Genomic DNA, 12,445 nt, shown 5'->3' on the forward strand with positions numbered 1-12,445 from the left:
GGCTCAGCACTTACCAGTACATGGGGTCGGTTGTACTGATACTACACTTTGCACTTCTTGTGCAGATTTCGGAATTGGTCTCAGCGGCGTACCATGGACTTGCTCGAATTTCAATTATCAGAGGAGACTTGAGGTATAACTGCATGACGTCCGCAGTTCTGAAGTCCCCGTCTACTTTACTTTAGGTGTGTGTTTATTTCCAGACAACTTTATTTTATTCAGGCCCTTATTTGTATTATTCTAGAAGCTCGTGAACTTGTGATACCAATTCTGGAATGGTATTTAGACACCGTTGTTTTTATGGATTATTCACTATATTTCAGACCTTACTTCCACATTTATTTCTTTGTTATTAATAAATTTAAAAATTATTTAAAAATGGCTAATATTATTCTAATATTGGCTTGCCTAGCAAGTGAAATGTTAGGGGCCATCATGGTCCGAAGGTGGGAATTTCGGGTCGTGACAGTTGGTATCAAAGCACTAGGTTACATAGGTCTCACGAGTCACGAGCAAACTTAGTAGAGTCTGAAGGATCGGTACGGAGACTTTTGTACTTATATTCCAGAGGCTACAGAATTTAAGAATAATTCCACTTCTTTCCTTCCTTATCGTGCAGCATTGATTTAGCTTGAAACATATATCTCATATTCTTTTGTATCCACTCGTGTATGACATTGCACACTCGGTATCAGTTGTGCGTCGGCAGTTCGTGATGCCGCAGATAGACTACGAGAGAGCCAGAGATGCTCAAACATTGCCTCAACGTGTGGTTCTAACTGAAGATACAGACGTATTGAGAGATCACCCAGTGAATCATGTGAGGGGTGCAACAGACCTTGGCATCTAGTTGATTTATACGAGCTGTGAAGGTTAATATTGTGGATCATCGGACGTGGCGAGCTATGACTTTGCGCCGAGTGGGGAAGTCCACTATCAATGAATGGATTGCGGAGTCATGTGTTATATCAGTTTTGGCCTGAATGTATATATGTGGTACTGAAAGGTTCCCCAAAATTTACACATGTTTAAGTCCTGAGATTTTGTAGAGGATAAGGTTAGGACTTACGGTATGTCCGCCTAATTTATGATTCTATACTTCAGTACCAAAGGGATTAGAGAAACAACTTTAAATTTACAGAAGGTCTACTCAGCGTGGATGTCATGGTTGCGGATTTTGGGGTGCTTCATAAGAAGTACAGTGGTTGACGAGATTCTGAACTATGTGGTTCGTGCCAAGATTTATATGTATGGAGCTCTACTTTTGTGATCGTTGTGTATAAATAGGGGTAAGGGTTACCCCAAAGAAGAATGGAAGAGTATGTTAAGAAATGGGTCAGCTCAACTGTAACGACCCTGCCAGTCGTTTCGAGAGTTATAGCCCCGTTTCCCCCATTTCTGCTTCCTTATGTGTTATTTAGCTGCATTGTGTTGTACCGAGTTGGTTGGTTCGGGTCCAGAGTGGAATGAGATATTTAGTCTCTTATTTAGAACCTTAAGTTGGAAAAGTCAACCGGATGTTGACCTATATATAAACGATCTTAGAATTTAATCCTATTGGTTCCATTAGCTTCGTTAGGTGATTTCGGACTTAGGAGCGCATCCAGAATGTGATTTGGAGGTCCGTAGTAGAATTAGGCTTGAATTGGCGAAAGTTAAAAATTTGGCGATTTTGGTCGGCAGTGAAAAATTTGATATCGGGGTCGGAATGGAATTTCAGAAGTTGGAGTAGGTTTGTAGCGTCATATGTGATGTGTGTGCAAAATTTGAGGTCATTCGGACGTGGTTTGGTTGGTTTCAGCATCGGTTGTCGAATTTAGAAGTTCTTAGGCTTGAATTCGAGGGTAATTTGGTAATTTGATGTTGTTTTAAGTGATTCAAGGGTTCGACTAAGTTTTTATGTTGATATATGACTTGTTGATATTTTTGGTTGATGTCCCGAGGGCCTCGGGTTGATTTCGGGTGATTAACGGAACAAGTTTGGATATTGGAGAATTGCTGAAGTTGGAACTCAGCTGTCATAATCGCACCTGCGGATGACTCATCGCAGGTGCGAGCCCCATAGAAGGAGCGGGATGTCGCAGATGCGAGGTTAGAGGAGCTGGGCAGAAGGCGCAGGTGCGATGAAGTTCCCACACCTGCGAGGCCGCAGAAGCGCACAAGAGGTCGCAAATGCTGAAAGTGGCAAGGCAGGCTGGGTCCGTAGGTGCAAGGTATTTTCCGCACATGCATGGTCGCAGATGCAGAAATGGAGCGCAGGTGCGGAGTCTGGGCATTTACGTGACTTGTGCAGGTGCGGTTGTATGGACCGCAGGTGCAGTGTCGCAGAAGCGTAAAATTTTCCGCAGGGGCGAAAAGCCTGGGAAGAAATAATAAATAGAACCCTTCGCGAATTTGGTTCATTTCCACCATTTTCAAGTTGGTTTTTGGAGTGATATTTGAAGGGTGATTCAAGGGCTATCAGTGAGGTAGGTTGCTTGAGCCCTAATACTCATATATGTGGTGATTTCCCGTTGTTTAATCATTGTAATTAGTTAAAATGAGGGGTTAGGGCTTGGGAATTTTGGAGAGTAATTTAAGGATTTGAAGGACCAACGATGTCAGATTTTGGTGAATTTGGTATGGTTAGACTACTAAGTGAATGGGCTTTCTAGTTTTGTAAATTTTGTCGAATTTCGAGACGTGGGCCCGGGGGCCGTGTTTGAGCCAATTTTGGGTTTTTAGTCTGATTTGGTATTTTTCTTGTGGAATTCATTCCTTTAGCATAAATTGATGGTATTGTACTTATTGTGAATAGATTCAGAGCATTTGGAGAACGAATCGAGGGGCAAGAGAATTCCGGAGTAGGAGTTCTACGCTGTTGAGGTAAGTAACAGTTTTTAATCTGATCTTGAGGGTATGAAACCCGGAGTTTGGTATAATGTGACTATTTGGAGGTGGCGCCCATGCTAGGTGATGGGCGTGTGGCAGTTCACCATGGGGGATTGAGACTTGGTCCGTCCCGGGAGACTGTGAAGTCTAATAGCCTTTATTTGTGTTTATATGCATTCCTGTTTTACTAGACCGTGACTGCCTCTCATGTTAGAAATCATGCTTAGGCTATATTCTTGCTCATGGTAGTTATACTCAGTCATGGTGTTTCCTGTACATTTTTACCTCAGTCTCTGTTATTTGATTTTCCCTGATGATATATTGTAACACTTTGATTTGGGCTGCTTTCCCTTTCTTTATTGAGAGCTATGAGACTAGACAGGTTCATGACTGAGTAAGGCCGAAGGCCTGGTTGTGAGGTAGTGTTCAATGGCATGTGAGTTGTCCGTGCAACACGTGAGTTGTCCGTGCAGATCCATATATGATATTATAGCACATGAGTTGTCCGTGCTTATAACGCTTGGGCTGTAGGAGCCCCTCATGAGTCTGAACACCCCCAGTGAGCGCAGGTACTTATTGAGAGTTTGTATTGAGGGCTGAGAGCCGAGAGTGTGAGGTTGAGATAGATTGAGTGACTGCTGCCTTGAGAGGCTGTACATGCTTTATTTATTATTGCACTTGGTTGTTATCTATTGTTGTTGTGAAATTTCTGGAAGATTCATACCTGTTTTACATGAGTGCGAACTGTTTTGACTTACACCACAGGATTTGAAAGCACATATACTCTTTGCTGAAAACTTTTAAAATAAATTGTACTGTATAGCTCGTCACTGCTTCTCAGTTCCTTATTTATTTTTGTTACTTGCTGAATTGGTTATACTCATGCTACACCCTGTACTTCATGTGTAGATCCAGGTGTGTTTGATTACGGAGGTCGTTGAGTCCGGGAGGATCGAGTACCGGAGACTACGAGGTAGCTGCCAGCGTCCGTAGGGCCTTGTCTCTCCTTCTATATATTTCTTACTGTCTTGTATTGATACTTAGACAGTGGTTGTATTAGTTTGGTTATCTAGATGCTCATGACTTAGTGACACCCCGATGTCGGGCTATTTTTCCGCACTTATGTTTTTATTTGGGTTTTACCCCGTATTTATGAAAAACTCCGGATATTTTAAATGTCTAAATTCACTTATGTTAAATTTTGAAAGAGTCTTGGAAAGGTCGGCTTGCCTAGTACCACGATAGGCGCCATCACGATAGGGTTAGTTTGGGTCGTGACAGAATTGTATCAGAGCCTAGGTTACATAGGTCTCACGAGTCGTGAGCGGGTTTAGTAGAGTCTTGCGGATAGGTACGGAGATGTCTGTACTTATCTTCGAGAGGCTGCAGAACCTTTAGGAAACTCCACCTTCTTGAATTATTGTCGTGCGAATCTGTTGATTCTAGTAACTAAACATCTGTTGTTTTATTCTCTAACAGATGGTGAGGACTCGTGCTACCGGTCAGGAGGGCCAACCACCAGTACCACCAGCCAGGGCCGCGAGAGGCCGAGGCTGTGGTAGAGGCCGAGGTAGGGGCAGAGGTGCAGCCCGTACAACAGCTGGGGCAGTACCTGCAGATCCACCAGTTGCCCCAAATCAGGACCAGGTTCCAGTTGCTGATACACCAGCTAAGGCACCACCTGTGCCTATTGTGATTCTAGGCCTTCAGGAGGCCCTAGCTCAGATTCTGATAGCATATACCGGCCTTGCTCAGGCGGTCTCTATCTTGATGGCCGCATCCACTTCTCAGGCCGGGGGAGGCACTCAAACTCCCATCGCTCGCACACCCGAGCAGGTTGTTCAGGAACTTCAGACACCGGAGGCACCACCAGCTCAGCCGATTGTAGCTGTACAGGATTATGTGGTTCCTGTTATGCCTGAGGATGATCAGCGTAGGTTGGAGAGGTTTGGGAGACTCCAGCCGCTACCTTTCAGTGGCACAGAGAGAGAGGATGCTCAGGACTTCTTAGACAGGTGTCAGAGGATACTCTGTACTGCTGGTATTCTGGAGACTTGTGGGGTCTCATTCACTACCTTTCAGTTTTTTGGGGCTGCACACATCTGGGAGACTTATGAGAGGCGTAGGCCTATTGGCGCAGCACCTCTTACTTGGCAGCAGTTCTCTGTAGTCTTTTTGGAGAAGTTCGTGCCTCAGTCCCGCAGAGAGGAGCTGCGCAGGCATTTTGAGCAGCTTCGCCAGGGCGATATGTCTATGACGCAGTATGAGATGTGATTCTCGGAGTTGGCCCGTCATGCTATCTGGTTGGTTCCCACAAACAGTGAGAGGATCATGAAGTTTATAGATGGTCTCACCTTTCAGCTACGGCTGCTCATAACCATAGAGAGGGTGTCTGGTGCTACCTTTGATGAGGTTGTCGACATTGCTCGACAGATTGAGATGGTTCGTGGTCAGGAAAGGGTTGAGAGGGAGGCCAAGAGGCCTCGTGGTCAGGGTGGATTTAGCAGTGCTCATTTTGGGGGTCAGTTTCAGCACGGTAGAGGTCGTCATTTCAGACAGGCTCAGACAGCTTGGCCATTTCACCGTGGTGCATCATCTGGCCATGGTTCTCATAGTCATCAACATGGTCAGTCATCATTTAGTGCACTACCAGCGCAGAGTTCTCATCATGTCCCACCCACTCAGGTATCCTTGGGTAGTTCTTTTGGGCATCAGGAGCACTAATTTCGCCAGAGGAGGGGTTGTTTCGAGTGCGGAGATTTTGGTCACATTTTGAGAGATTGCCCTAGGCTATTGGGTGGGACTCTACAATAGAGTACTTAGCCAATAGCACCAGCACTAGTTCCTCCACCACCCGCCCAGCCAGCTAGGGGTGGAGCTCAATCAGCTAGGGGCGGAGCCTAGTCAGTTAGGGGTCGCCCTAGAGGGGGAGGCAGATCAGGGGGTGGCCAGGCCCTTTCTATGCCCTCACTGCCAGACCAGATGCTATTGCTTCAGATGCTGTGATTATAGGTATTTTCTCAATTTGTCAAAGAGATGCCTCCGTATTATTTGACCCTGTTTCCATGTATTCATATGTTTCCTCGTATTTCGCCCATTTTCGGGATATGCCCCGTGAGTCTTTAGTTTCATCTATACATATATCTACTCCTGTGGGCGATACTATTATTATGGACCGCATATATCGGTCATGTGTGGTGACTATTGGGGGTCTAGAGGCCCGAGTGGATTTATTATTTCTCAGTATGGTTGACTTTGATGTGATATTGGGTATGGATTGGTTATCTCCATGTTATGTTGTTCTAGATTGTCACGCAAAGACCGTGACGTTGGCTATGCCGAGATTTTTGAGGGTTGAGTGGAGAGGTTCTGTAGATTATGTCCTAAGTAGGGTGATTTCATATTTGAAGGCTTAGTGTATGGTTGAAAAGGGTTGCCTGTCTTATTTGGCTTTTGTTAGGGATGTTAGTGCAGAGACTCCTGCCATTGATTCTGTTCTGGTGGTACGTGATTTTCCAGATGTGTTTCTTGCAGACCTGTCGGGCATGCCGCTTGACAGGGATATTGACTTTGGTATTGATTTGGTGCTGGGCACTCAGCCTATTTCTATTCCACCATATCGTATGGCACCGGCGAAGTTGAAGGAATTGAAAGAACAGCTTCATGAACTCCTTGATAAGGGGTTTATTCGGCCTAGTGTGTCACTTTGGGGTGAACCGGTTCTGTTTGTGAAGAAGAATGATGGTTCCATGAGAATGTGTATTGATTACAGGCAGTTGTACAAGGTCACAGTCAAGAACAAGTATCCTTTGCCTCGTATTGATGATTAATTTGACCAGCTTCAGGGAGCGAGGGTGTTCTCCAAGATTGATATGAGGTCCGGTTATCACCAGCTGAAGATTCGGGATTCAGATATTCTTAAGATAGCTTTCAGGACCTGATATGGCCATTATGAGTTCTTAGTGATGTCTTTTGGGCTAACCAATGCCCCAGCATCGTTCATGCATTTGATGAACAGTGTATTTCGGCCTTATTTGGACTCATTTGTTATTGTATTCATTGATGACATCCTGGTGTACTCTCATAGCCAGGAGGAGCATGCTCAGCATTTGAGGATTGTATTACAGAGATTGAGGGAGGAGAAGCTTTATGCAAAGTTCTCCAAATGTGAGTTTTGGCTCAGTGCAGTAGCACTCTTGGGACACGTGGTGTCCAGTGAGGATATTCAGGTGGATCCGAAGAAGATAGAGGCGGTGCAGAGTTGGCCTAGACTGTCCTCAACCACGGAGATTAGGAGCTTCCTTGGTTTGGCGGGTTATTACCGTCACTTTGTGGAGGGATTTTCATCTATTGCATCGCCCTTAACCAAATTGACCCAAAAGGGTTCTCCATTCAGGTGGTCGGACGAGTGTGAGGAGAACTTTCAGAAGCTCAAGACTGCTTTGACCACAACTCCAGTGTTAGTTATGCCATCAGCTTCAGGTTCTTACACCATGTATTGTGATGCCTCGAGGATAGGCATTGGTTGTGTTTTGATGCAGGAGGGTAGGGTGATTGCCTATGCCTCGCGCCAGTTGAAGACCCATGAGAAGATCTATTCTGTCCATAATCTTGAGTTAGCAGCCATTGTTCACGCCTTGAAGATTTGTCGTCATTATCTGTATGGGGTTCATTGTGAGATCTATACTGATCACCGGAGTCTGCAACATCTGTTTAAGTAGAAGGATCTTAACTTGCATCAACAGAGATGGTTAGAGCTTCTTAAGGACTATGATATCAATATTCTGTACCATCTGGGGAAGAATAATGTGGTGGCCGATGCTTTGAGCTGCCGGGCAGAGAGTTTGGGGAGTTTAGCATACCTTCCAGCAGCAGAAAGATCTTTGGCATTGGTTGTTCAGGCCTTAGCGGGCCAGCTTGTGAGATTTGATATTTCGAAGCCGAGTGGGGTATTGGCTTGCGTGGTCTCTAGGTCTTCTCTTTATGACCATATTAGGGAGCGTCAGTATGATGACCCTCACTTGTTTGTTCTTAGGACAGAGTTCGGCGAGGTGATGCTAGAGATGTGACTATTGGAAGTGACGGTGAGTTGAAGATGCACGGCCGGATATGTGTGCCTAGTGTAGATGGGCTTCGGGAGTTGATTCTTGGGGAGGCCCACAGCTCACGTTATTCCATCCATCCGGGTGCCGCAAAGATGTACCAGGATTTGAGACAACACTATTGGTGGGGGCAGATGAAGAAGGATATAGTTGGGTTTGTAGCTCGGTGTCTCAACTGTCAGCAGGTTAAGTATGGAAATCAGAGACCGGGTGGCTTGCTTCAGAGATTAGACATTCCAAAGTGGAAGTGGGAGCAGATAACCATGGACTTTGTAGTTGGGCTCCCACGGACTTTGAGGAAGTTCGATGCTATTTGGGTGATTATGGATCGGTTGACCAAGTCTGTGCACTTCATCCCAGTTGGTACTACTTACTCTTCAGAGTGGTTGGCTGAGATTTACATCCGAGAGATTGTTCGCCTGCATGGTGTCCCGGTTTCCATCATTTCAGATAGGGGCACTCAGTTTACATCGCAGTTTTGAAGGTCTGTGCAGCGAGAGCTGGGTACTCAGGTTGAGTTGAGCATGACTTTTCACCCTCAGATGGACGGGCAGTCTGAGCGCACTATTCAGATATTGGAGGACATGTTGCGCGCTTGTGTCATTGACTTTGGGGGTTCATGGGATAAGTTTCTGCCACTCGCAAAGTTTACATATAACAACAGTTACCAGTCGAGTATTCAGATGGTTCCGTATGAGACTTTATATAGGAGGAGGTGTAGATCTCCGGTTGGATGGTTTGAGCCGGGTGAGGCTAGGCTCTGGGGTACAGACTTGGTCCAGGATGCATTAGATAAGGTGAAATTAATTCAGGAGCGGCTTCGCACGGCGCAATCTAGGCAGAAGAGCTATGCAGACAGGAAGGTCCGTGATGTATCTTTCATGGTTGGGGAGAAGGTTTTGCTGAAGGTATCACCCATGAAGGGTGTTATGAGGTTTGGGAAGAGGGGCAAGTTGAGCCCCCGGTTCATTGGGCCTTTTGAGGTGCTTCAGAGGATAGGGGAGGTGGCTTATAAGCTTGCCTTGCCACCCAGCTTGTCGAGTGTGCACAGTGTTTCATGTTTCCATGCTCCGGAAGTATATTGGAGATCCGTGCCATGTTTTGGATTTCAGCACGGTTCAGTTGGAGGGAGATATGACTTGTGAGGTGGAACCGGTGGCTATTTTGGATCAGCAGGTTCGAAGGTTGAGGTCAAAGGAAATACCTTCAGTGAAGGTGCAGTGGAGAGGGCAGCATGTGGAGGAGGCCACCTGGGAGACCGAGCGGGAGATACGGAGCAGATATCCACGCCTATTTGAGACTCCAAGTATGTTTTTAGACCCATTAGAGGATGAACGGTTGTTTAAGAGGGGTAGGATGTAATGATCCGGCCGGTCGATTTGAGAGGTATAGCCTCGGGTTGGTTGGTTCGCGTCCGGAGTGGTTTCGGAATAGAATGAGACACTTAGTCTCTTATTTATTACCTTAAGTTAAAAAAAGTCAACTGGATGTTGTCCTATGTGTAAACGATCTTGGAATTTAATTCTGATGGTTCCATTAGCTTCGTTACATGATTTTGGACTTAGGAGCGCGTTCGGAATGTGATTTGGAGGTCCGTATTAGAATTAGGCTTGAATTGGTGAAAGTTGAAAATTTAGCAATTTTGGTCGGCGGTGGAAAATTTTCGTGATTGGAATGGAATTCTGGAAGTTGGAGTAGGTTCGTAGCGTCATTTTTGACGTGTGTGAAAAATTTAAGGTCATTCGGACATGGTTTGGTTGGTTTCGGTATCGGTTGTCGAATTTGGAAGTTTAAAAGTTCTTAGGCTTGAATCCGAGGGTAATTTTGTGATTTGATGTTGTTTTGAGTGATTCAGGCCTTCGACTAAGGTTTTATGTTGATATATGACTTGTTGGTATTTTTGATTGAGGTCCCGAGGGCCTCGGGTTGATTTCGGGTGATTAACGGAACAAGTTTGGATATTGGAGGATTGTTGAAGTTGGAAATCAGCTGTCATAATCGCACTTGCGGATGACTCATCGTAGGTGCGAGCCCCGCAGAAGCGAGCGGGATGTCGCAGATGCGAGGTTGGAGTAGCTGGGCAGAAGGTGCAGGTGCGATAAAGTTCCCGCACCTGCGAGGCCGCAGAAGCGCACAAGAGGTCGCAGGTGCGAAATGTGTCAAGGCAGGCTGGGTCTACAGGTGAGAGGTATTTTCCGCACCAGCGTGGTCGCAGATGCGGAAATGGAGTGCAGGTGCGGAGTCTGGGCATTTACGTGACTTGCACAGGCGCGGTTGTTTGGACCGCAGGTGCGGTGGAGCAGAAGCATGAAATTTTCCGCAGGGGCGAAAAGCCTGGGCAGAAACAATAAATAGAACCCTTCGCGAATTTGGTTCATTTCCACCATTTTCAAGTCGGTTTTTGGAGTGATCTTTGAAGGGTGATTCAAGGGCTATCTGTGTGGTAAGTTTCTTGAGCCCTAATACCCGTATATGTGGTGATTTCCCGTTGTTTAATCATTGTAATTAGTTAAAATGAGGGGTTAGGGCTTGGGAATTTTGGAGAGTAATTTAAGGATTTGAAGGACCAAACGATGTCGGATTTTGATGAATTTGGTATGGTTAGACTCGTGAGTGAATGGGATTTCTAGTTTTGTAAATTTTGTCAGATTTCGAGACGTGGACCCGGGGGGCGGGTTTGAGCCAATTTCGGGTTTTGAGTCTGATTTGGTATTTTTCTTGTGGAATTCATTCCTTTAGCATAAATTGATGGTATTGTACTTATTGTGAATAGATTCGGAGCATTTGGAGACCGAATTGAGGGGCAAGAGCATTCCGGAGTAGGAGTTCTACGCTGTTGAGGTAAGTAATAGTTTTTAATCTAGTCTTGAGGGTATGAAACACGGAGTTTGGTATAATGTGACTGTTTGGAGGTAGCACCCATGCTAGGTGATGGGCGTGTGGTTTTATACCATGGGGGATTGAGACTTGGTCCGTCCCGGGAGACTGTGAAGTCTAATAGCCTTTATTTGTGTTTATATGCATTCCTGTTTTACTAGAACTTGACTGCCTTTCATGTTAGAAATCATGCTTAGGCTATATTCCTGCTCATGGTAGTTATACTCAGTCATAGTGTTTCCTGTACATGTTTACCTCAGTCTCTGTTATTTGTTTTTCCCTGATGATATACTATAACACTTTGATTTGGGTTGCTTTCCCTTTCTTTATTGAGAGCTATGAGACTAGAGAGGTTCATGATTGAGTAACGCCGAAGGCCTGGTTGAGAGGTATAGTTCTATGGCACGTGAGTTGTCCGTGCAACACGTGAGTTATCCGTGCAGCACGTGAGTTGTCCGTACGGATCCTTATGTTTATACTATGGCACATGAGTTATCCGTGCAGCACATGAGTTGTCCGTGCGGATCCAGATATGATATTATAGCACTTGATATGTCCGTGCAACACGTGAGTTGTCCGTGCTTATAGCGCTTGGGCTGTAGGAGCCCCTCATGAGTCTGAACACCCCCAATGAGCGCAGGTACTTGTTGAGAGTGTGTATTGAGGGCTGAGAGCCGAGAGTGTGAGGTTGAGATGGGTTGAGTGACTGCTGCCTTGAGAGGCTGTACATGCTTTATTTGTTGTTGCACTTGGTTGTTATCTATTGTTGTTGTGAAATTTCTGGAAGATTCATACTTGTTTTACATGAGTGCGAACTGTTTTGACTTACACCACAGGATTTGAAAGCACGTTCACTCTTTGCTAAAAACTTTTAAAATGAATTGTACGCTATAGCTCGTCACTGCTTCTCAGTTTCTTATTTATTTCTGTTACTTGCTGAGTTGGTTGTACTCATGCTACACCATGCACTTCATGTGCAGATCCAGGTGTGTTTGATTACGGAGATCGTTGTGTCCAGGAGGATCGAGTACCGGAGACTACGAGGTAACTGCCAGCGTCCGCAAGGCCTTGTCTCTCCTTCTATATATTTATTTATGTCTTCTATTGATACTTAGATAGTGGTTGTATTAGTTTGGTTATCTAGATGCTCATGACTTAGTGACACCCCGATGTTGGGCTATTTTTCCGCACTTAAGTTTTTATTTGGGTTTTACCCCGTATTTATGAAAAACTCCGAATATTTTAAATGTCTAAATTCACTTATGTTAAATTTTGAAAGAGTCTTGGAAAGGTCGGCTTGCCTATTACCACGATAGGCGCCATCACGACAGGGTTAGTTTGGGTCGTGACATCAACAGTGTTGAGTCAGCATAACAATAGAAGAAATTGTCCTTGGGAGAGATAATTCTCCAACAGTGTCCTTGGCAAGTCTATGAAGACGGCAGACCAGCCAATGCAACACCGCCCACTTGGCTCAGTTCTCAGAAACGCTTTTGAAAGAGTTTGTTTCCCGGACTCTCCGTAATGCGTGGCGCATAGGGTTTGAACGGTTGCGTCAGGTCACCTTGACGGTCTCATAATATGCCATCAAGTTC

Source organism: Nicotiana tabacum, chromosome 17, assembly GCF_000715075.1.
Source record: "Nicotiana tabacum cultivar K326 chromosome 17, ASM71507v2, whole genome shotgun sequence".
Lineage (NCBI taxonomy): Eukaryota > Viridiplantae > Streptophyta > Magnoliopsida > Solanales > Solanaceae > Nicotiana > Nicotiana tabacum.